A 23,858-nucleotide genomic window follows, 5' to 3' on the forward strand; every position below is an offset into this window, starting at 1 on the left:
TCCCATGGAGTGTGCTCATCACAGATAGGATCTTTCCCATGGAGTGTGCCCATCACAGATAGGATCTTACCCATGGAGTGTGACCATCACAGATAGGATCTATGAGGAGAGACTAGGCCTATATTCCTTAGAGTGTAGAAGAATGAGAGATGATCTAATTGAAGCATATAAAATTCTTAAGGGGCTTGACAGGGTTAATGCTGGGAAAATGTTTCCCCTGGCCGGGGAATCTAGAACACGGGGTAACAGTCACAGAATAAGGGGTCGGCCATTTAGGACTGAGATGAGGAGAAATTGCTTCACTCAAATGGTTGTGAATCTTTGGAATTCTCTACCCCAGGGAGCTGTGGATGCTCAGTCTTGAGTATATTCAAGACAGAGGTCAATACATTTTTGGGAACAAAGGGAATTAAGGGATATGGGGATAGTGTGGGAAGGTGGAGTTGAGGTAGAAAATCAGCCATGATCTTGTTGAATGGCAGAGCAGGCTCGAAGGGCCAAATGGCCGAGTCCAGCTCCTATTTCTTATGTTCTTATGTTCTTACCCAAGGACTGTGACCATCACAAATAGGATCCAAACCATGGAGTGGGGCCACAGTTATGATCTTGGCCCATGGAGTGTCTCCAGAATAGATAGGATCTTACCCTTGTAGAGCCTCTATCATGGATAGAAGCTCCCTGCCCGCAAGTTGTGTCTCGTCCACTCTGTGATGAAGGTACCTAGCTCGTGCTAGGCTTACCTAAGATCATATTAGTAGCACCCCCTTGGAGCAGGTTATCATTGTGTCCTATCAGTCTGAGCAAAGACCCCGGGGAGACGAAGAAAATGGGGGAGAGTGGAAATAAAATGGATGGGCAAAACAATTAGAAACCAGGGCTAACAATTGTAGTTGTGCCTTGTACGATAATATTAGTATTGTGCTTCGGAGAAAATAAAAATCCAAAATTTTAACAATAATAACAACTTATATTTATATAGCGCCTTTAATTTTAGTAGAACATCCCAAGGCGCCTCACAGGAGCGTTATCAGACAAAATTTGACACTGAGCCACATAAGGAGATATTGGCCCAGAAATTCGGGTCAGGGGCTTCCCGCGGGTGCAAGCCCCCGACCTGCGCTTACCTAGCGCGCCGGCCGTTGGGCTGTGGGCCCGCGTGGGATTCCGATCCTGGGCCTGCTCCAACTGCTGGCGTGCAGTGCTTGCGTATCCCAGGGGCGCAGTTAGTTCGATGCGTCCCCTGGGATCACGTGGGCCATGGAGAGCCAATCGTAGCAGGGAATGCTTCATTCATAAGTTTGACAGGAAGAGCTGTCAAACCTGTAAATACTATAAGCCCCAAAACATCACTAAAACGTCAAATATATATATTTTTTAAATCAAATTTTTTAAATAACTATAAATTACATGAAATAACTATTTTAAACAATAATTTACATTTTTGAAAAAATTAATTACATTTTCTAACGGGGCTAAAAATAAACGTACCTTTAAAGAATTTAAAAATAATAAACCTGTGGAAAAAATGTTTTAATTTTAATTAATTCACCACTTACCTTGTTAAAAGCAGGCCTTGCGCCTGCTGTTTAAAAGTGTAACTGCTGGAGACTTACCCTCCCGGAGAAACCTGGAAAATAAACGTAAGTTCGATGCGCACGCGCTGCCTGTCCCGCGCACGCGTTCGACCACTGAACCCCTTCTTTCAGGGGAACGGAAGTGCCGGTTTCCCGCGCATGCGCAGTGCATGCAGGAAACCGGCACTTTCGTTGGGCCTACGCGTGAGTACCCAGCGCGTACTCACGCGTTGGGACCCGAATTTCTGGGCCAATAGGGCAGGTGACCAAAAGCTTGGTCAAAGAGGCAGGTTTAAAGGAGGAAAGAGAGGTAGAGAGGTGGCGAGGTTTAGGGAGGGAATGCCAGAGCTTAGGGTCAAGGCAGCTGAAAGCACGCCCGCCAAGGGTGGAGCGATTAAAATCGGGGATGCTCAAGAGGCCAATATTAGAGGAGCACAGGGTTGTGGGGCTGGGAGAGGTTACATAGATAGGGAGGGGGGCGAGTTCATGGAGGGCTTTGAAAACAAGGATGGGAATTTTAAAATCGAGGTGTTGTTGTGCAATGAATGTCATGGGCGACTCAATGAGAATTGTTACGACAAAGCAAAAAGAAAATACCGCAGATGCTGGAAATCTGAAATAAAAACAGAAAATGCTGGAGATGCTGGAAATCTGAAATAAAAACAGAAAATGCTGGAGATGCTCAGCAGGTCAGGCAGCATCTGTGAAGAGAGAAACAGAGTTAACGTTTCAGGTCAATGACCTTTTGTCAGACCTTTACGATGCAGACTGTATATGTGACGGGGAGCGGGGAAGAAGGGAATGAATCAAGGTGTGCATGTGACACAAAATAGACGGCGCATGTTTCAGGCTGAGTGTGAGGTCATCAGCCAAGCAGTGCATGGTGGGGGGGAGGAGAGGGGAGAAGATTAATAACTTGGTGATGTTTGTTGTAAGCAAACAGCTACCTTGGTTATGTTTTCAAAGTGACTGCAAGGACGAGTAATCAGAACTCCTTATTTGTTGTAGCCGATTAGCAATTAGCAAGGACTCACGCTGCCTATTGGATTTCAGCAGCGATAATACCTTTCTACAGAAGCTTCCCCAACACTTGCCTCAGATCCTATTGTCTGGTCATGGAATATCCATGAGGCTCGATGGCATTCAGAAGAATTTTTCCTAAATCCCAGGACAATAGCTACACCAATTCACAGCATTACAAGCTTTTTGTTCTGAAATTCCTGGTAGAAGACTTTAGCTGCCCCAAGGGCTTGTATTGTAAGGGGGAGTGTTTTGATTGTCCAGAGGCCGCTTGATTTCAGAAACTATGTGATTCAGAACAAGCAGTGGAAAGGCACGAAGTATTCCAAATAATCGGGATGAATTTATTGGTTGAACTCCCTCAAGCGGTGCTGGTGACTGTGTGGCAGCTCCATGATAACGTGAAACGGGATTCTGAGAAAAGATGGATGAGAATGTTTTAATTTGCCGACTGGGTTTTTTTTTCTGATGGTGTTGATTGAGGGAAGAACAACAGGTCAACTGTTCATTCACCTCGTTTGCGGTTTGTGGGACCTTGCTGTGCGTAAATTGGCTTCCAGTGTTTGCCTAAAAAAGCCACAGTTACGGTACTGCACGAGTAGTTCGTGAAGTGACTCGGGATGTCCTGAGGACGTGATAAGAATAACAACTACTCGCATTTATATAGCGCCTTTAACATAGTAAAACGTCCCAAGGTGCTTCACAGGAGCGATTATCAAACAAAATTGGACAACTTGAATAGGCTTAATTTTTTTTTATTCGTTCACGGGGTGTGGGCATCGCTGCCCGTCCCTAATTTGCCCTTGAGAAGGTGGTGGTGAGCCGCCATCATGAACCGCTGCAGTCCGTGTGGTGAAGGTGCTCCCACAGTGCTGTTAGGGAGGGAGTTCCAGGATTTTGACCCAGCGACGATGAAGGAACGGCCGATATATTTCTAAGTCAGGATGGTGTGTGACTTGGAGGGGAACTTGGAGGTGATGGTTTTCCCATGCATCTGTTGCCCTTGTCCTTCCAGGTGGAAGAGGTCGCGGGTTTGGGAGGTGCTTGATTGCAATATGATTGCAAATTATTTCTTTCTTAACTGAATGCTGCAGTGAAGCAACTGCCCACTTTATAGTTAAAAATGTCAATGCACATTATCCATTGTTCAGCTCCTAAGGAATAGCAGAACACGTTTAATCAATCAATAGAAACTGTGCCCCCAGTCCTAAAGTAATGGTACGTTAGTATGGTATCAGTATCAGGAGTGATTATTTCCCTGGTGTTCTGAGTCCCTCCGCGCGTGCACCCCCGTTTAGTACTGCACATGCGCTCTTGATCCCGTCGTACAGGCGCACCCGATGTTGGGGTGGCTGTGGCTTGCGTCCTCAACCGACACGCTTTCCTTGGCTCCCTGTGGAGAAGGTCAGGGGATCAGATGGGGGGGGGGGGGGCGGTGCGGGGGACGGAGAGGTCTTTTCCTCCAAGGGGTCCAATCAGAAATCTGGTGTTGCAAATAGACGCTACCATCAGTGTCAACTCTGGCTCAGTGGTAGCACTTTCACATCCGAATCAGAGGTTTGTGGGTATAAGCCCCAATCCAGAGACTTGAGCACAACATCTAGGCTGGCACTCCCGTGCAGTACTGAGGGAGTGGTGCACTGACGGATGTGCCGTCTTAGGGAGGGGTGAGGTCGTGGAGGGATTCAAACACAAGGTTGAGAATTTTCAATGTGAGGCATTGGGAGACCTGGATCCTGTAGCTCAGTGCGGATAGGAGCGATGGGCTGGGATAGCAGCAGCAGAACTTTGGATAAAGTGAAGTTTAGGAGGATGGGAGGCCAAGCCAGGAGAGGATTGGAGTACTCCAGTGAGCGTGGAGGCATCGAATAATGGATACCTGGATTCTTTACTAAGCATTGATTCAATCAATGGCATCAAGTGATCAGAAGAGGCTTGGTTTATATTATGTAAGTGATTCTGTGATCCGATGCTCCCAGTGGGAGTGGCACACATCTGGAGCATTTCTTGGGGAAATGTTGGAATCACCCCTAATCTTTATACTGGTGTCAGCAATGGCTCAGTAGGTAGCACTCTCAGGTCTGAGTCAGAAGGTTGTGGGTTCATAGTCCCACTCCAGAGAATTGAGCACAAAAATCTAGGCTAACACTCCAGTGCAGTGCTGAGGGAGTGCTGCCCCTGTGCTGAGAGTGACCGGAGTCAGGGGCAGTGGATGGAGAGTGACCGGAGTCAGGGGCAGTGGACAGAGAGTGACCGGAGTCAGAGGCAGTGGACAGAGAGTGACCGGAGTCAGAGGCAGTGGACAGAGAGTGACCGGAGACAGAGGCAGTGGACAGAGAGTGACCGGAGTCAGGGGCAGTGGACGGAGAGTGACCGGAGTCAGGGGCAGTGGACAGAGAGTGACCGGAGTCAGAGGCAGTGGATGGAGAGTGACCGGAGTCAGGGGCAGTGGATGGAGAGTGACCGGAGTCAGGGGCAGTGGAAAGAGAGTGACCGGAGTCAGGGTCAGTGGACGGAGAGTGACCGGAGTCAGGGGCAGTGGATGGAGAGTGACCGGAGTCAGGGGCAGTGGACAGAGAGTGACCGGAGTCAGGGGCAGTGGACAGAGAGTGACCGGAGTCAGGGGCAGTGGATGGAGAGTGACCGGAGTCAGGGGCAGTGGAAAGAGAGTGACCGGAGTCAGGGTCAGTGGACGGAGAGTGACCGGAGTCAGGGGCAGTGGATGGAGAGTGACCGGAGTCAGAGGCAGTGGACAGAGAGTGACCGGAGTCAGGGGCAGTGGACAGAGAGTGACCGGAGTCAGGGGCAGTGGACAGAGAGTGACCGGAGTCAGAGGCAGTGGATGGAGAGTGACCGGAGTCAGAGGCAGTGGACAGAGAGTGACCGGAGTCAGAGGCAGTGGATGGAGAGTGACCGGAGTCAGGGGCAGTGGATGGAGAGTGACCGGAGTCAGGGGCAGTGGATGGAGAGTGACCGGAGTCAGAGGCAGTGGATGGAGAGTGACCGGAGTCAGGGGCAGTGGACAGAGAGTGACCAGAGTCAGAGGCAGTGGATGGAGAGTGACCGGAGTCAGGGGCAGTGGACAGAGAGTGACCGGAGCCAGGGGCAGTGGATGGAGAGTGAACGGAGTCAGAGGCAGTGGATGGAGAGTGACCGGAGTCAGGGGCAGTGGATGGAGAGTGACCGGAGTCAGGGGCAGTGGATGGAGAGTGACCGGAGTCAGGGGCAGTGGACAGAGAGTGACTGGAGTCAGGGGCAGTGGATGGAGAGTGACCGGAGTCAGGGGCAGTGGATGGAGAGTGACCGGAGTCAGGGGCAGTGGACAGAGAGTGACCGGAGTCAGAGGGCAGTGGACAGAGAGTGACCGGAGTCAGAGGCAGTGGATGGAGAGTGACCGGAGTCAGGGGCAATGGATGGAGAGTGACCGGAGTCAGGGGCAGTGGATGGAGAGTGAACGGAATCAGGGGCAGTGGATGGAGAGTGACCGGAGTCAGAGGCAGTGGACAGAGAGTGACCGGAGTCAGAGGCAGTGGATGGAGAGTGACCGGAGTCAGGGGCAGTGGATGGAGAGTGACCGGAGTCAGAGGCAGTGGATGGAGAGTGACCGGAGTCAGGGGCAGTGGACAGAGAGTGACCAGAGTCAGAGGCAGTGGATGGAGAGTGACCGGAGTCAGGGGCAGTGGACGGAGAGTGACCGGAGCCAGGGGCAGTGGATGGAGAGTGAACGGAGTCAGGGGCAGTGGATGGAGAGTGACCGGAGTCAGGGGCAGTGGATGGAGAGTGACCGGAGTCAGGGGCAGTGGATGGAGAGTGACCGGAGTCAGGGGCAGTGGACAGAGAGTGACTGGAGTCAGGGGCAGTGGATGGAGAGTGACCGGAGTCAGGGGCAGTGGATGGAGAGTGACCGGAGTCAGGGGCAGTGGATGGAGAGTGACCGGAGTCAGGGGCAGTGGATGGAGAGTGGCCGGAGTCAGAGGCAGTGGACAGAGAGTGACCGGAGTCAGGGGCAGTGGACAGAGAGTGAACGGAGTCAGGGGCAGTGGACAGAGAGTGACCGGAGTCAGAGGCAGTGGATGGAGAGTGACCGGAGTCAGAGGCAGTGGATGGAGAGGGACCGGAGTCAGGGGCAGTGGACGGAGAGTGACCGGAGTCAGGGGCAGTGGATGGAGAGTGACCGGAGTCAGAGGGAGTGGACAGAGAGTGGCCGGAGTCAGAGGCAGTGGATGGAGAGTGACCGGAGTCAGGGGCAGTGGACGGAGAGTGACCGGAGTCAGGGGCAGTGGACAGAGAGTGACCGGAGTCAGAGGCAGTGGATGGAGAGTGACCGGAGTCAGGGGCAGTGGACAGAGAGTGACCGGAGTCAGGGGCAGTGGACAGAGAGTGACCAGAGTCAGAGGGCAGTGGACAGAGAGTGACCGGAGTCAGAGGCAGTGGATGGAGAGTGTCCGGAGTCAGGGGCAGTGGACAGAGAGTAACCAGAGTCAGGGGCAGTGGATGGAGAGTGACCGGAGTCGGGGGCAGTGGACAGAGAGTGACCGGAGTCAGGGGCAGTGGATGGAGAGTGACCGGAGTCAGGGGCAGTGGACAGAGAGTGACCGGAGTCAGGGGCAGTGGACAGAGAGTGACCGGAGTCAGGGGCAGTGGATGGAGAGTGACCGGAGTCAGAGGCAGTGGACGGAGAGTGACCGGAGCCAGGGGCAGTGGATGGAGAGTGACCGGAGTCAGGGGCAGTGGACAGAGAGTGACCGGAGTCAGGGGCAGTGGATGGGGAGTGACCGGAGTCAGGGGCAGTGGATGGAGAGTGACCGGAGTCAGGGGCAGTGGACAGAGAGTGACCGGAGTCAGGGGCAGTGGATGGAGAGTGACCGGAGTCAGGGGCAGTGGATGGAGAGTGACCGGAGTCAGGGGCAGTGGACAGAGAGTGACCGGAGTCAGAGGCAGTGGATGGAGAGTGACCGGAGTCAGGGGCAGTGGATGGAGAGTGACCGGAGTCAGAGGGAGTGGACAGAGAGTGACCGGAGTCAGGGGCAGTGGATGGAGAGTGACCGGAGTCAGGGGCAGTGGATGGAGCGTGACCGGAGTCAGGGGCAGTGGACAGAGAGTGCCCGGAGTCAGGGGCAGTGGACAGAGAGTGACCAGAGTCAGGGGCAGTGGACAGAGAGTGACCGGAGTCAGAGGCAGTGGATGGAGAGTGGCCGGAGTCAGGGGCAGTGTACAGAGAGTGACCGCAGTCAGAGGCAGTGGATGGAGAGTCACCGGAGTCAGGGGCAGTGGATGGAGAGTGCCGGAGTCAGAGGCAGTGGATGGAGAGTGACCGGAGTCAGAGGGCGGTGGATGGAGAGTGACCGGAGTCAGGGGCAGTGGACAGAGAGTGACCGGAGTCAGAGGCAGTGGACAGAGAGTGACCAGAGTCAGAGGCAGTGGATGGAGAGTGACCGGAGTCAGGGGCAGTGGACAGAGAGTGACCGGAGTCAGGGGCAGTGGATGGAGAGTGACCGGAGTCAGAGGCAGTGGACAGAGAGTGACCGGAGTCAGAGGGAGTGGACAGAGAGTGACCGGAGTCAGGGGCAGTGGATGGAGAGTGACCGGAGTCAGGGGCAGTGGACAGAGAGTGACCGGAGTCAGGGGCAGTGGATGGAGAGTGACCGGAGTCAGGGGCAGTGGACAGAGAGTGACCAGAGTCAGAGGCAGTGGATGGAGAGTGACCGGAGTCAGAGGCAGTGGATGGAGAGTGACCGGAGTCAGGGGCAGTGGATGGAGAGTGACCGGAGACAGAGGCAGTGGACAGAGAGTGACCGGAGTCAGAGGCAGTGGATGGAGAGTGACCGGAGTCAGAGGCAGTGGACAGAGAGTGACCGGAGTCAGAGGCAGTGGATGGAGAGTGACCGGAGTCAGGGGCAGTGGACAGAGAGTGACCGGAGTCAGGGGCAGTGGATGGAGAGTGACCGGAGTCAGAGGCAGTGGATGGAGAGTGACCGGAGTCAGGGGCAGTGGATGGAGAGTGACCGGAGTCAGAGGCAGTGGATGGAGAGTGACCGGAGTCAGGGGCAGTGGACAGAGAGTGACCGGAGACAGAGGCAGTGGACAGAGAGTGACCGGAGTCAGGGGCAGTGGATGGAGAGTGACCGGAGTCAGGGGCAGTGGACGGAGAGTGACCGGAGTCAGGGGCAGTGGACAGAGAGTGACCGGAGTCAGGGGCAGTGGACGGAGAGTGACCGGAGTCAGGGGCAGTGGATGGAGAGTGACCGGAGTCAGGGGCAGTGGACAGAGAGTGACCGGAGTCAGAGGCAGTGGACAGAGAGTGACCGGAGTCAGGGGCAGTGGATGGAGAGTGACCGGAGTCAGAGGCAGTGGATGGAGAGTGACCGGAGTCAGGGGCAGTGGACAGAGACTGACCGGAGTCAGGGGCAGTGGATGGAGAGTGACCGGAGTCAGGGGCAGTGGATGGAGAGTGACCGGAGTCAGGGGCAGTGGACAGAGAGTGACCGGAGTCAGGGGCAGTGGATGGAGAGTGACCGGAGTCAGAGGCAGTGGATGGAGAGTGACCGGAGTCAGAGGCAGTGGACAGAGAGTGACCGGAGTCAGAGGCAGTGGACAGAGAGTGACCGGAGTCAGAGGCAGTGGATAGAGAGTGACCGGAGTCAGGGGCAGTGGATGGAGAGTGACCGGAGTCAGAGGGAGTGGACAGAGAGTGACCGGAGTCAGAGGCAGTGTACAGAGAGTGACCGGAGTCAGAGGCAGTGGATGGAGAGTGACCGGAGTCAGGGGCAGTGGACGGAGAGTGAATGGAGTCAGGGGCAGTGGACAGAGAGTGACCGGAGTCAGGGGCAGTGGGCAGAGAGTGACCAGAATCAGAGGGCAGTGGACAGAGAGTGACTGGAGTCAGAGGCAGTGGATGGAGAGTGACCGGAGTCAGGGGCAGTGGATGGAGAGTGACCGGAGTCAGAGGCAGTGGATGGAGAGTGACCGGAGTCAGAGGGCGGTGGATGGAGAGTGACCGGAGTCAGAGGCAGTGGACAGTGACCGGAGTCAGAGGCAGTGGACAGAGAGTGACCAGAGTCAGAGGCAGTGGATGGAGAGTGACCGGAGTCAGAGGCAGTGGACAGACAGTGACCGGAGACAGAGGCAGTGGACAGAGAGTGACCGGAGTCAGAGGCAGTGGACAGAGAGTGACCGGAGTCAGAGGCAGTGGATGGAGAGTGACCGGATTCAGAGGCAGTGGATGGAGAGTGACCGGAGTCAGAGGGAGTGGACAGAGAGTGACCGGAGTCAGAGGCAGTGTACAGAGAGTGACCGGAGTCAGAGGCAGTGGATGGAGAGTGACCGGAGTCAGGGGCAGTGGACGGAGAGTGACCGGAGTCAGGGGCAGTGGACAGAGAGTGACCGGAGTCAGGGGCAGTGGACAGAGAGTGACCAGAATCAGAGGGCAGTGGACAGAGAGTGACCGGAGTCAGAGGCAGTGGATGGAGAGTGACCGGAGTCAGGGGCAGTGGATGGAGAGTGCCGGAGTCAGAGGCAGTGGATGGAGAGTGAACGGAGTCAGAGGGCGGTGGATGGAGAGTGACCGGAGTCAGGGGCAGTGGACAGAGAGTGACCGGAGTCAGAGGCAGTGGACAGAGAGTGACCAGAGTCAGAGGCAGTGGATGGAGAGTGAACGGAGTCAGGGGCAGTGGACAGAGAGTGACCGGAGTCAGGGGCAGTGGATGGAGAGTGACCGGAGTCAGGGGCAGTGGATGGAGAGTGACCGGAGTCAGAGGCAGTGGACAGAGAGTGACCGGAGTCAGAGGGAGTGGACAGAGAGTGACCGGAGTCAGGGGCAGTGGATGGAGAGTGACCGGAGTCAGGGGCAGTGGACAGAGAGTGACCGGAGTCAGGGGCAGTGGATGGAGAGTGACCGGAGTCAGGGGCAGTGGATGGAGAGTGACCGGAGTCAGAGGCAGTGGATGGAGAGTGACCGGAGTCAGAGGCAGTGGATGGAGAGTGACCGGAGTCAGGGGCAGTGGATGGAGAGTGACCGGAGACAGAGGCAGTGGACAGAGAGTGACCGGAGTCAGAGGCAGTGGATGGAGAGTGACCGGAGTCAGAGGCAGTGGACAGAGAGTGACCGGAGTCAGAGGCAGTGGATGGAGAGTGACCGGAGTCAGGGGCAGTGGACAGAGAGTGACCGGAGTCAGGGGCAGTGGATGGAGAGTAACCTGAGTCAGAGGCAGTGGATGGAGAGTGACCGGAGTCAGGGGCAGTGGATGGAGAGTGACCGGAGTCAGAGGCAGTGGATGGAGAGTGACCGGAGTCAGAGGCAGTGGACAGAGAGTGACCGGAGACAGAGGCAGTGGACAGAGAGTGACCGGAGTCAGGGGCAGTGGATGGAGAGTGACCGGAGTCAGGGGCAGTGGACGGAGAGTGACCGGAGTCAGGGGCAGTGGACAGAGAGTGACCGGAATCAGGGGCAGTGGACGGAGAGTGACCGGAGTCAGGGGCAGTGGACGGAGAGTGACCGGAGTGAGGGGCAGTGGACAGAGAGTGACCGGAGTCAGAGGCAGTGGACAGAGAGTGACTGGAGTCAGGGGCAGTGGATGGAGAGTGACCGGAGTCAGAGGCAGTGGATGGAGAGTGACCGGAGTCAGAGGCAGTGGACAGAGACTGACCGGAGTCAGGGGCAGTGGATGGAGAGTGACCGGAGTCAGGGGCAGTGGATGGAGAGTGACCGGAGGCAGGGGCAGTGGACAGAGAGTGACCGGAGTCAGGGGCAGTGGATGGAGAGTGACCGGAGTCAGAGGCAGTGGATGGAGAGTGACCGGAGTCAGAGGCAGTGGACAGAGAGTGACCGGAGTCAGAGGCAGTGGACAGAGAGTGACCGGAGTCAGAGGCAGTGGACAGAGAGTGACCGGAGTCAGAGGCAGTGGATGGAGAGTGACCGGAATCAGAGGCAGTGGATGGAGCGTGACCGGAGTCAGGGGCAGTGGATGGAGAGTGACCAGAGTCAGAGGGAGTGGACAGAGAGTGACCGGAGTCAGAGGCAGTGTACAGAGAGTGACCGGAGTCAGAGGCAGTGGATGGAGAGTGACCGGAGTCAGGGGCAGTGGACGGAGAGTGAACGGAGTCAGGGGCAGTGGACAGAGAGTGACCGGAGTCAGGGGCAGTGGGCAGAGAGTGACCAGAATCAGAGGGCAGTGGACAGTGAGTGACCGGAGTCAGAGGCAGTGGATGGAGAGTGACCGGAGTCAGGGCAGTGGATGGAGAGTGACTGGAGTCAGAGGCAGTGGATGGAGAGTGACCGGAGTCAGAGGGCGCTGGATGGAGAGTGACCGGAGTCAGGGGCAGTGGATGGAGAGTGACCGGAGTCAGGGGCAGTGGATGGAGAGTGACCGGAGTCAGGGGCAGTGGACTGAGAGTGACGAGAGTCAGAGGCAGTGGATGGAGAGTGACCGGAGTCAGAGGCAGTGGATGGAGAGTGACCAGAGTCAGGGGCAGTGGATGGAGAGTGACCGGAGACAGAGGCAGTGGACAGAGAGTGACCGGAGTCAGAGGCAGTGGATGGAGAGTGACCGGAGTCAGAGGCAGTGGACAGAGAGTGACCGGAGTCAGAGGCAGTGGATGGAGAGTGACCGGAGTCAGGGGCAGTGGACAGAGAGTGACCGGAGTCAGGGGCAGTGGATGGAGAGTGACCGGAGTCAGAGGCAGTGGATGGAGAGTGACCGGAGTCAGGGGCAGTGGATGGAGAGTGACCGGAGTCAGAGGCAGTGGATGGAGAGTGACCGGAGTCAGGGGCAGTGGATGGAGAGTGACCGGAGTCAGAGGCAGTGGATGGAGAGTGACCGGCGTCAGGGGCAGTGGATGGAGAGTGACCGGAGCCAGGGGCAGTGGATGGAGAGTGACCGGAGTCAGAGGCAGTGGACGGAGAGTGACCGGAGTCAGAGGCAGTGGACAGAGAGTGACCGGAGACAGGGGCAGTGGATGGAGAGTGACCAGAGTCAGGGGCAGTGGACAGAGAGTGACCGGAGTCAGAGGCAGTGGACAGAGAGTGACCGGAGTCAGGGGCAGTGGATGGAGAGTGACCGGAGTCAGGGGCAGTGGATGGAGAGTGACCGGAGTCAGGGGCAGTGGATTGAGAGTGACCGGAGTCAGGGGCAGTGGATGGAGAGTGGCCGGAGTCAGAGGCAGTGGATGGAGAGTGACCGGAGTCAGGGGCAGTGGACGGAGAGTGACCGGAGTCAGGGGCAGTGGACAGAGAGTGACCGGAGTCAGAGGCAGTGGATGGAGAGTGACCGGAGTCAGGGGCAGTGGACAGAGAGTGACCAGAGTCAGAGGGCAGTGGACAGAGAGTGACCAGAGTCAGAGGCAGTGGATGGAGAGTGTCCGGAGTCAGGGGCAGTGGACAGAGAGTAACCGGAGTCAGGGGCAGTGGATGGAGAGTGACCGGAGTCGGGGGCAGTGGACAGAGAGTGACCGGAGTCAGGGGCAGTGGATGGAGAGTGACCGGAGTCAGGGGCAGTGGACAGAGAGTGACCGGAGTCAGGGGCAGTGGACAGAGAGTGACCGGAGTCAGGGGCAGTGGATGGAGAGTGACCGGAGTCAGAGGCAGTGGACAGAGAGTGACCGGAGCCAGGGGCAGTGGATGGAGAGTGACCGGAGTCAGGGGCAGTGGACAGAGAGTGACCGGAGTCAGGGGCAGTGGATGGGGAGTGACCGGAGTCAGGGGCAGTGGATGGAGAGTGACCGGAGTCAGGGGCAGTGGACAGAGAGTGACCGGAGTCAGGGGCAGTGGATGGAGAGTGACCGGAGTCAGTGGCAGTGGATGGAGAGTGACCGGAGTCAGGGGCAGTGGACGGAGAGTGACCGGAGTCAGAGGCAGTGGATGGAGAGTGACCGGAGTCAGGGGCAGTGGGTGGAGAGTGACCGGAGTCAGAGGGAGTGGACAGAGAGTGACCGGAGTGAGGGGCAGTGGACAGAGAGTGACCGGAGTCAGAGGCAGTGGACAGAGAGTGACCGGAGTCAGGGGCAGTGGATGGAGAGTGACCGGAGTCAGAGGCAGTGGATGGAGAGTGACCGGAGTCAGGGGCAGTGGACAGAGAGTGACCGGAGTCAGAGGCAGTGGATGGAGAGTGACCGGAGTCAGGGGCAGTGGATGGAGAGTGACCGGAATCAGAGGCAGTGGATGGAGAGCGACCGGGGTCAGAGGGAGTGGACAGAGAGTGACCGGAGTCAGAGGCAGTGGACAGAGAGTGACCGGAGTCAGAGGCAGTGGATGGAGAGTGACCGGAGTCAGAGGGCGGTGGATGGAGAGTGACCAGAGTCAGAGGCAGTGGACAGAGAGTGACCAGAGTCAGAGGCAGTGGATGGAGAGTGACCGGAGTCAGGGGCAGTGGACAGAGAGTGACCGGAGTCAGAGGGAGTGGACAGAGAGTGACCGGAGTCAGGGGCAGTGGATGGAGAGTGACCGGAGTCAGGGGCAGTGGATGGAGCGTGACCGGAGTCAGGGGCAGTGGACAGAGAGTGACCGGAGTCAGAGGCAGTGGATAGAGAGTGACCGGATTCAGAGGCAGTGGATGGAGAGTGACCGGAGTCAGGGGCAGTGGATGGAGAGTTACCGGAGTCAGAGGGAGTGGACAGAGAGTGACCGGAGTCAGAGGCAGTGTACAGAGAGTGACCGGAGTCAGAGGCAGTGGATGGAGAGTGACCGGAGTCAGGGGCAGTGGACGGAGAGTGACCGGAGTCAGGGGCAGTGGACAGAGAGTGACCGGAGTCAGGGGCAGTGGACAGAGCGTGACCAGAATCAGAGGGCAGTGGACAGAGAGTGACCGGTGTCAGAGGCAGTGGATGGAGAGTGACCGGAGTCAGGGGCAGTGGATGGAGAGTGCCGGAGTCAGAGGCAGTGGATGGAGAGTGACCGGAGTCAGAGGGCGGTGGATGGAGAGTGACCGGAGTCAGGGGCAGTGGACAGAGAGTGACCGGAGTCAGAGGCAGTGGACAGAGAGTGACCAGAGTCAGAGGCAGTGGATGGAGAGTGACCGGAGTCAGGGGCAGTGGACAGAGAGTGACCGGAGTCAGGGGCAGTGGATGGAGAGTGACCGGAGTCAGGGGCTGTGGATGGAGAGTGACCGGAGTCAGAGGCAGTGGACAGAGAGTGACCGGAGTCAGAGGGAGTGGACAGAGAGTGACCGGAGTCAGGGGCAGTGGATGGAGAGTGACCGGAGTCAGGGGCAGTGGACAGAGAGTGACCGGAGTCAGGGGCAGTGGATGGAGAGTGACCGGAGTCAGGGGCAGTGGACAGAGAGTGACCAGAGTCAGAGGCAGTGGATGGAGAGTGACCGGAGTCAGAGGCAGTGGATGGAGAGTGACCGGAGTCAGGGGCAGTGGATGGAGAGTGACCGGAGACAGAGGCAGTGGACAGAGAGTGACCGGAGTCAGAGGCAGTGGATGGAGAGTGACCGGAGTCAGAGGCAGTGGACAGAGAGTGACCGGAGTCAGAGGCAGTGGATGGAGTGTGACCGGAGTCAGGGACAGTGGACAGAGAGTGACCGGAGTCAGGGGCAGTGGATGGAGATTGACCGGAGTCAGAGGCAGTGGATGGAGAGTGACCGGAGTCAGGGGCAGTGGATGGAGAGTGACCGGAGTCAGAGGCAGTGGATGGAGAGTGACCGGAGTCAGGGGCAGTGGACAGAGAGTGACCGGAGACAGAGGCAGTGGACAGAGAGTGACCGGAGTCAGGGGCAGTGGATGGAGAGTGACCGGAGTCAGGGGCAGTGGACGGAGAGTGACCGGAGTCAGGGGCAGTGGACAGAGAGTGACCGGAGTCAGGGGCAGTGGACGGAGAGTGACCGGAGTCAGGGGCAGTGGATGGAGAGTGACCGGAGTCAGAGGCAGTGGATGGAGAGTGACCGGAGTCAGGGGCAGTGGACGGAGACTGACCGGAGTCAGGGGCAGTGGATGGAGAGTGACCGGAGTCAGGGGCAGTGGATGGAGAGTGACCGGAGTCAGGGGCAGTGGACAGAGAGTGACCGGAGTCAGGGGCAGTGGATGGAGAGTGACCGGAGTCAGAGGCAGTGGATGGAGAGTGACCGGAGTCAGAGGCAGTGGACAGAGAGTGACCGGAGTCAGAGGCAGTGGACAGAGAGTGACCGGAGTCAGAGGCAGTGGATGGAGAGTGACCGGATTCAGAGGCAGTGGATGGAGAGTGACCGGAGTCAGGGGCAGTGGATGGAGAGTGACCGGAGTCAGAGGGAGTGGACAGAGAGTGACCGGAGTCAGAGGCAGCGTACAGAGAGTGACCGGAGTCAGAGGCAGTGGATGGAGAGTGACCGGAGTCAGAGGCAGTGGATGGAGAGTGACCGGAGTCAGAGGGCGGTGGATGGAGAGTGACCGGAGTCAGGGGCAGTGGACAGTGACCGGAGTCAGAGGCAGTGGACAGAGAGTGACCAGAGTCAGAGGCAGTGGATGGAGAGTGACCGGAGTCAGGGGCAGTGGACAGAGAGTGACCGGAGTCAGGGGCAGTGGATGGAGAGTGACCGGAGTCAGGGGCAGTGGATGGAGAGTGACCGGAGTCAGAGGCAGTGGACAGAGAGTGACCGGAGTCAGAGGGAGTGGACAGAGAGTGACCGGAGTCAGGGGCAGTGGATGGAGAGTGACCGGAGTCAGGGGCAGTGGATGGAGAGTGACCGGAGTCAGGGGCAGTGGACAGAGAGTGACCAGAGTCAGAGGCAGTGGATGGAGAGTGACCGGAGTCAGAGGCAGTGGATGGAGAGTGACCGGAGTCAGGGGCAGTGGATGGAGAGTGCCCGGAGACAGAGGCAGTGGACAGAGAGTGACCGGAGTCAGAGGCAGTGGATGGAGAGTGACCGGAGTCAGGGGCAGTGGACAGAGAGTGACCGGAGGCAGGGGCAGTGGATGGAGAGTGACCGGAGTCAGAGGCAGTGGATGGAGAGTGACCGGAGTCAGGGGCAGTGGATGGAGAGTGACCGGAGTCAGAGGCAGTGGATGGAGAGTGACCGGAGTCAGGGGCAGTGGATGGAGAGTGACCGGAGTCAGAGGCAGTGGATGGAGAGTGACCGGCGTCAGGGGCAGTGGATGGAGAGTGACCGGAGTCAGGGGCAGTGGATGGAGAGTGACCGGAGTCAGAGGCAGTGGACAGAGAGTGACCGGAGTCAGAGGCAGTGGATGGAGAGTGACCAGAGTCAGGGGCAGTGGATGGAGAGTGACCGGAGTCAGAGGCAGTGGATGGAGAGTGACCGGAGTCAGAGGCAGTGGACGGAGAGTGACCGGAGTCAGAGGCAGTGGACAGAGAGTGACCGGAGTCAGGGGCAGTGGATGGAGAGTGACCGGAGTCAGAGGGAGTGGACAGAGAGTGACCGGAGTCAGGGGCAGTGGATGGAGAGTGACCAGAGTCAGGGGCAGTGGACAGAGAGTGACCGGAGTCAGAGGCAGTGGACAGAGAGTGACCGGAGTCAGGGGCAGTGGATGGAGAGTGACCGGAGTCAGGGGCAGTGGATGGAGAGTGACCGGAGTCAGGGGCAGTGGATGGAGAGTGACCGGAGTCAGGGGCAGTGGATGGAGAGTGACCGGAGTCAGAGGCAGTGGATGGAGAGTGACCGGAATCTGGTTCAGTGGATGGAGAGTGACCGGAGTCAGAGGCAGTGGATGGAGAGTGACCGGAGTCAGGGGCAGTGGATGGAGAGTGACCGGAGTCAGGTTCAGTGGACAGAGAGTGACCGGAGTCAGAGGCAGTGGATGGAGAGTGACCGGTGTCAGGGGCAGTGGACAGAGAGTGACCGGAGTCAGGGGCAGTGGATGGAGAGTGACCGGAGTCAGAGGGCAGTGGATGGAGAGTGACCGGAGTCAGAGGCAGTGGATGGAGAGTGACCGGAGTCAGGGCAGTGGATGGAGAGTGACCGGAGTCAGGGGCAGTGGACAGAGAGTGACCGGAGTCAGGGGCAGTGGATGGAGAGTGACCGGAGTCAGAGGCAGTGGATGGAGAGTGACCGGAGTCAGGGGCAGTGGACAGAGAGTGACCGGAGTCAGAGGCAGTGGACAGAGAGTGACCGGAGTCAGGGTCAGTGGATGGAGAGTGACCGGAGTCAGGGGCAGTGGACAGAGAGAGACCGGAGTCAGAGGCAGTGGACAGAGTGTGACCGGAGTCAGAGGCAGTGGATGGAGAGTGACCGGAGTTAGAGGCAGTGGACAGAGAGTGACCGGAGTCAGGGGCAGTGGACAGAGAGTGACCGGAGTCAGTGTCAGTGAGTGGAGTCAGGGGGCAGTGGATGGAGGGTGACAAGGTCAGTGGGCGGAGGGTGACCAGGATCAGTGGACAGAGGGTGACCAGGATCAGTGGGCGGAGGGTGACCAGGATCAGTGACCGGGGGGGGTGACCAGGATCAGTGGGCGGAGATAAGGGGCAGTCACTCACCTTCTCTGCTTGTGGTGCTTTGCCTTGTGAAAAGGTGTTGCTCGCCTCATTTAGTGATGGGGAGGAGGACCGCACTGGAGTTCAAACTACTGTTTGCTGTCATTTAGTGGCCAGAATTTCCAACGGTTGTTAGAAATTCTAATTACTCTCGTGCCACCAGAGTCTAAGGGGTGATTGTGGTTCCTCCAAGGGGTTAATGGACAAGAAGCAGTTTTTTTCCCCCACTATTTACGCTTTGCTAATCTCCAGTGACTATGCAGGTGATTTCAAAATACGCCAGTCAAATGGCAGGGATAGTTCACCTCTGGACCATCCCCGCCCTCAGGCACTCCTACATCTTTGTGTGTGTGTGTGTGTGTGGTTTATATCTCTCAATGACTCTGCCTCGGACCCAAGTCTGGTCCCTTCAGATTTGGCTGTCGTTGAGGATATTGGCTGGGATCTGCGACTAGACAAGACGTTGGACCCGGCGCTTGCCTGTGTGTGAGTGAGTGTGTGTGTGTGTTTGTGTGTTTCTTTTATTTTTGTTTAGGATACGTTCTCAAAATAAGAAAAGTTGATTCCTTCCCTCCCCCTCCCCCCACACAAACTAAAGCTTCTTTCCTCAGCTCCTCTCCCCAGTCCCGTGTGCTAACTGGAAGTACAAGCTTGCTCTGAGGCGAGGGCAAGTGGGCTGGTGATATTGATGGATCTTCCCGTACAGGTAAGTGAATATTGTTGTTACTTTAAAAAAAAAATCTTTTATCTTTAAATCAACTGTGTTTTGACAATCTTGGAGGGCATATTGACATTTTGCATGTCGTGGATCAGAGTCGAGTGCCTGCCTCTCTATAGAAACGCCACTGCGAAGTGGATGGTTGCTGATTTGCCCCTGAAACGAGCTGAAAGTTGGCATACACTCTTGTCAGTCAGCCTTTGAAAGATGTTCCTTAAGGGAAAGAAAAATTGGAAGTGTGTTACTGCCTGTACGAAATCCTGCTTCTGTAGGGAGCTGCAGCATTTGTTTGGTGTGGGGGTCTCTGTTTGCTGATCACCGAGAGTGAGAGAAAGAGAATCTGTTCAGCCTGAAGTGTGGGCTTTGTTTTTGCCCTGCACTGTCGCAGACGGTGCAGCGACTGAATCTGCCGCTGCCGGCTGTTTATATTTAATCATTCGTTATGTGCCGCGCGTGCAAGTGAAACAAACAAAATGGTATGACGCGCTCGTGACGCCGGGCAGAAGCGCGAGCCGCCCCGGGTGAGATCTGGCGGCGGCGGTGGTCTCGAGCGAGGAGAGGAGAGCGCTATCTCCTGCCGCCGCCTGGCTTTTGACACCGCACGCTGCGATCTCAGCCACGACAAAATGTTCCCTTTAAGCCGCGCGGCTGCCCAGCGCTCTGGAGGTCCCGCGCAGCCGGCTCACCGGCTTTTAAAATGAGGGGAAAAACCGCGCATGCGCGGAATTTGAAAGGGCTGCACAGCCAAAAATAAAATTAAAGGGAACATTGGTGACGACCCTGTGCAATGGTGAGCAGAATGCGGAGAGGCCACTTCCCGTTTCGTTGACTAAACTGGACTAGGCTTGGCTAGACTAAATCAGCATCACTAAAACAGGTGATCCGGTCATTATCACGTCGCTGTTTGTGGGAGCTTGCTGTGCGCAAATTGGCTGCCACGTTTCCTACATCACAACAGTGACTACACTTCAAAAAAAAAAGTACTTCATTGGCTGTAAAGCGCTTTGGGATGTCCTGAGGTCGTGAAAGGTGCTATAGAAATGCAGGTTTTTCTTTCTTCCCCTCCGTGGGTCCACGATCCCGTCGGCTGCCTGATCTTTAGCTGGGTTTGCAGCTGACGAGAGGCGAAGCCGCACGCTCGCCTCTGGCTGTCTTGTAAAAGCATCCAGTGGTCTGACTGTATCTGACCCGCTGAGCTTCAGATACAAGGAGGGGTTTATGTGTGGCTCAGACTCTAAAAGTGCCGAGGTGCTATATGAATGCAAGTTGTTGTTTTAACGGAATGGGGCAGTGAAATAACTGCCGAACCTTATAGTTAAAAACACTAGTGCAAATGGTCCATTGTTCAGCTCATAAGAAATAGCAGAATGCGATTAATTAATCAGTAGACATTAAATGTACCGTCGCCGCTCTAGGTACCTTTTTTTAAGAAAAGCCATTCTGTACCATTGCCCTGGTGTACTGTATATGCTGGCTCAGAGGGTAGCACTCTCGCCTCTGAGTCAGAATGGTTGTGGGTTCAAGTCCCACTCCAGAGACTTGAGCACAAAAATCCAGGCTGACGTTCCCAGCGCAGTGCTGAGGGAGCGCAGCACTGTCGGAGGTGCCGTCTTTCGGATGAGACTTTAAACCGAAGCCCCCGTCTGCTCTCTCAGGTGGACGTAAACGATCCCATGGCCACTATTTTGAAGAAGAGGAGGGGGAGTTCTCCCTGGTGTCCTGGGGCCAATATTTATCCCTTGATCAACATCACTAAAAACAGATGATCTGGTCATTATCACATTGCTGTTTGTGGGAGCTTACTGTGCGCAAATTGGCTGCTGCTTTTCCTACATCACAACAGTGACCACACTTCAAAAAGTACTTCATTGACTGTAAAGCACTTTGAGATGTTCTGAGGTTGTGAAAGGCGCTATAGAAATGCAAGTCTTTTCTCTCTTTTTTCCATGCGCTGGTAACCACAAGAAAACGACAGGTGACCCATTTTGGTTCATCCATTGCAGTATCCAATTGTTTCTTAAATGAGTCAATTGTTTGGCTCAAGCACTCTATCTGGGAGTCCACTCCATAGAATGATACAGCTCAGAAGGAGGCCATTCGGCCCATCGTGCCTGTGCTGGCCTCTTTGAAAGAGCTCTCCAATTAGTCCCACTCTCCCCCCCCGCCCCCGCTCTTTCCCCATCGCCCTGCAGGTTTCTCCTTTTCAAGTATTTATCCAATTCCCATTTGAAAGTCACTATTGAATCAGCTCCCTTCTTCTTAAGCAGTCCCTCGGAACCCGTGACACATCCCCTTTAAATCGAGCTGGTCATTCGCTGCTGCAGTTTGCCACAGAGAAATTTTTTAAAAAAGGCGGCGAGATGTCTTTGGAAAAAAAAAACGCAAGGAAAAGGCCAAGTGCAAATACCCACCCGGGGATCGAGGCCGGCTAATTCGGGTTTGTTTTTTAAATGGACTTCTTGTGTCCTTTAATCCTAAGTCACAAGCCCAGCTGTGCGGTCAAACATTTCAGAGCGTTCCCTGAGGTGATGTAGGGAGAGGGATTTTCCCTTTTGCAACGTTACTACTTCCTAATGTTAGTCTTGGTGGGGCTGATCCAGGTTTCTGTTTTCTGCTAAATATTTTGCAAGAACTATTCAGAGGAACTATTTGTGGAACTGCCCGCCACACAAACTCAGCTGTAACCCCCCTCCTCTAAATGCCCCTTCTGCAACAGGAACGTAGGAATTGCTGAACCGAAACCCGCCCCCCCACCCCCCCCAAGACTCATCTAGTTCGCCTTCTACCATCCTGTTAGCTGCGCGACACAATGAGAATGGAGCTGTTGACTAGCCCTAGCAATCAATCTCTATCATCAATTAGTCCACAACAGAACCAGACGTGAGGCGAGGAAAATCCCCAGGGTTGGAGAGCTTTGGGAACCAGAGGTCCAAAGTCACCTCTTCCTCCCATTTACCACGTCACGTCTCAGATTACTTATTTGCTGAAAGAAAGCTATTAATTTGCATGTGAATGAATCAATATTAACTGCGTCCACCCTCTCCCTCGGGAGCCTGCTCCACAGATCGACCACTCGCTCACAATTGTTTCCACAGATTCGTTTTGAAGTAAACCCCCACAGTTCAAGCGCAGGCTGTGTCCTCTGGTTCTCCAGTTCTGGACAAGCTGACACAGCTTATTATGGTCGACATTATCTAGTCCCTTTAGAATCCTATAAACAGCAATGAAATCACCTCCCAACCGTCCCTTTTCCATTGAGGACAACGGGCCTCTTGACTTCTACGATAGCAAAATACTGCAGATGCTGGAAATCCAAAATAACAACAGAAAATGCTGGAAAAACTCAGCAGGCCAGGCAACATCCGTGGAGAGAAATTAGAGTCGACGTTTCGGGTCTAACTCTTTTTCAAAACTGGAAAGGAAATGAAATAGATCGAAAGGCAGGGCTGGGAGAGAACAAAAGAAGTGAAGAGACATTAAGAGGTATTCAAAATGAGACGAGATGGTGATAGGACTAGTGGAGACAAAAGACGGCTCTAGATTAGGTGTGAAATGTTCTGGCAGAATGAGGGACAGCTGCCATGTGGGAGAGAGAAAAAGGGAGGGGGAGGGGAGGGGGGAAGGGAAAAACCAAAACAAAGGGGTGGATAAAAACTTGACTTCTACCTGTTCTTCCAATACCCACCCTCCGTCTCAATTTTGTTCAGTCCTGATCTTCCACTTTCCAACTAGGAGATACGTTCTACACCCAAGGTGGGCCTCTGCTTCTCAGTCACCCACTGCAGTGGGGAAAAAACCCTGAAGCAAAAGCCCGGACATTAACTCGTCTTTTCTCTTCACACGTTGCTGACTACCTGTTGTATATTCCCAGTTTTCTCTCTCTATTTAATCTCTGTCTGCGACCCTGCCGTGTGGGCACCAGGTGTAAATTGGCAAAACGGCCTTCTTGTTGCACCGCATGTTTTACACTTCTCTCAGTGCCTCACCCGCCATGTTACTGCGCACGTGCTGGCCCCGATTTTAACTCCAGGTGGATTCCCCGCTTGGGCCCACATTAAAATTAACAGCCGGGTCTCAACGATGTCACAACATGCCTATGTAAAGAAGGACCCGCTCCGTTGGCTCCGGGCGTGTGTCCTCGCTGCCTGCTCAGGAGAGCAGGTTAAAATTGCAGATGTTGCGATCATGGCGGCTTTCGGACGGCTAAGAGCCAGGGCGATTTTAACTGCCCCACCCGCCAGGTTTCTGCTGAGCGAGTAGGGTTAAAATCACTAAGACTCTTTAGCTGACAAAAGTGTCTCATTGTTTTATCCATAGTTGATCCCGGGCAGTATTCAGGCTCTTCCCATGTGTATAAAGTATGCTGCAGTGTTAATAACAGCAACTTGCATTTGCAAACGAGACTCCAGGATGGTGTGTTGCCTCCCTGGTGCAAGGATGTCTCCGAATGGCTGCAGAACATCTTGGAAGGGGAGGGTGAACAGCCAGTTGTCGTGGTGCATGTAGGCACCAACGATGTAGGTAAAAAGCGGGATGAGGTCCTAAAAGTGGAATATAGGGAGTTAGGAGGTAAATTAAAAAACAGGACCTCAAAGGTAGTAATCTCAGGATTGCTACCAGTGCCACGTGCGAGTCGGAGTAGAAATAGAAGGATACTTCAGATGAATACGTGGCTAGAGGAATGGTGCCGGGGGAGGGATTCAAGTTCCTGGGACATTGGAACTGGTTCTGGGGGAGGTGGGGCCAGTTCAAACCAGACGGTCTGCACCTGGGCAGGGCTGGAACCGATGTCCTAGGGTGTTTGTTTGCTAGTGCTGTGGGGGAGGGTTTAAACTAAAATGGAAGGGGGTTGGGAACCTGAGCAGGGAGATAGAGGAAAGGGAAACAAGGATAAAAGCAAAAGATAGGAAGGAGAAAAACAAAAGTGGCAGTCAGAGAAATCAAGGGTTTAAATCAAACATGGCCACAGTAAACAATAATTCTAATAGGTCGAAGAGCGTTAAAAAAAACAAGCCTGAAGGCTTTATGTCTTAATGCGAGGAGCATTTGTAATAAGGTGGATGAATTGGCTGCGCAAATAGAGGTAAACGAATATGATTTGGTTGGGATTACGGAAACATGGCTCAAGGATGGCCAAGACTGGGAGCTC

At 55.4% G+C, this 23,858-nt stretch overlaps 1 protein-coding gene across 1 annotated transcript in view; it reads left to right on the forward strand.

Annotated features, from left to right (window-relative positions):
- The window catches only part of sema3b (sema domain, immunoglobulin domain (Ig), short basic domain, secreted, (semaphorin) 3B), a 435,650-nt gene that overhangs the window by 194,848 nt on the left and 216,944 nt on the right, over window positions 1–23,858 (forward strand). The gene's annotated exons all lie outside the window — the stretch shown is intronic.

Source organism: Somniosus microcephalus, chromosome 11 (assembly GCF_052327205.1).
Source record: "Somniosus microcephalus isolate GS21.2 chromosome 11, FLI_Smic_1.0, whole genome shotgun sequence".
Classification (NCBI taxonomy): domain Eukaryota; kingdom Metazoa; phylum Chordata; class Chondrichthyes; order Squaliformes; family Somniosidae; genus Somniosus; species Somniosus microcephalus.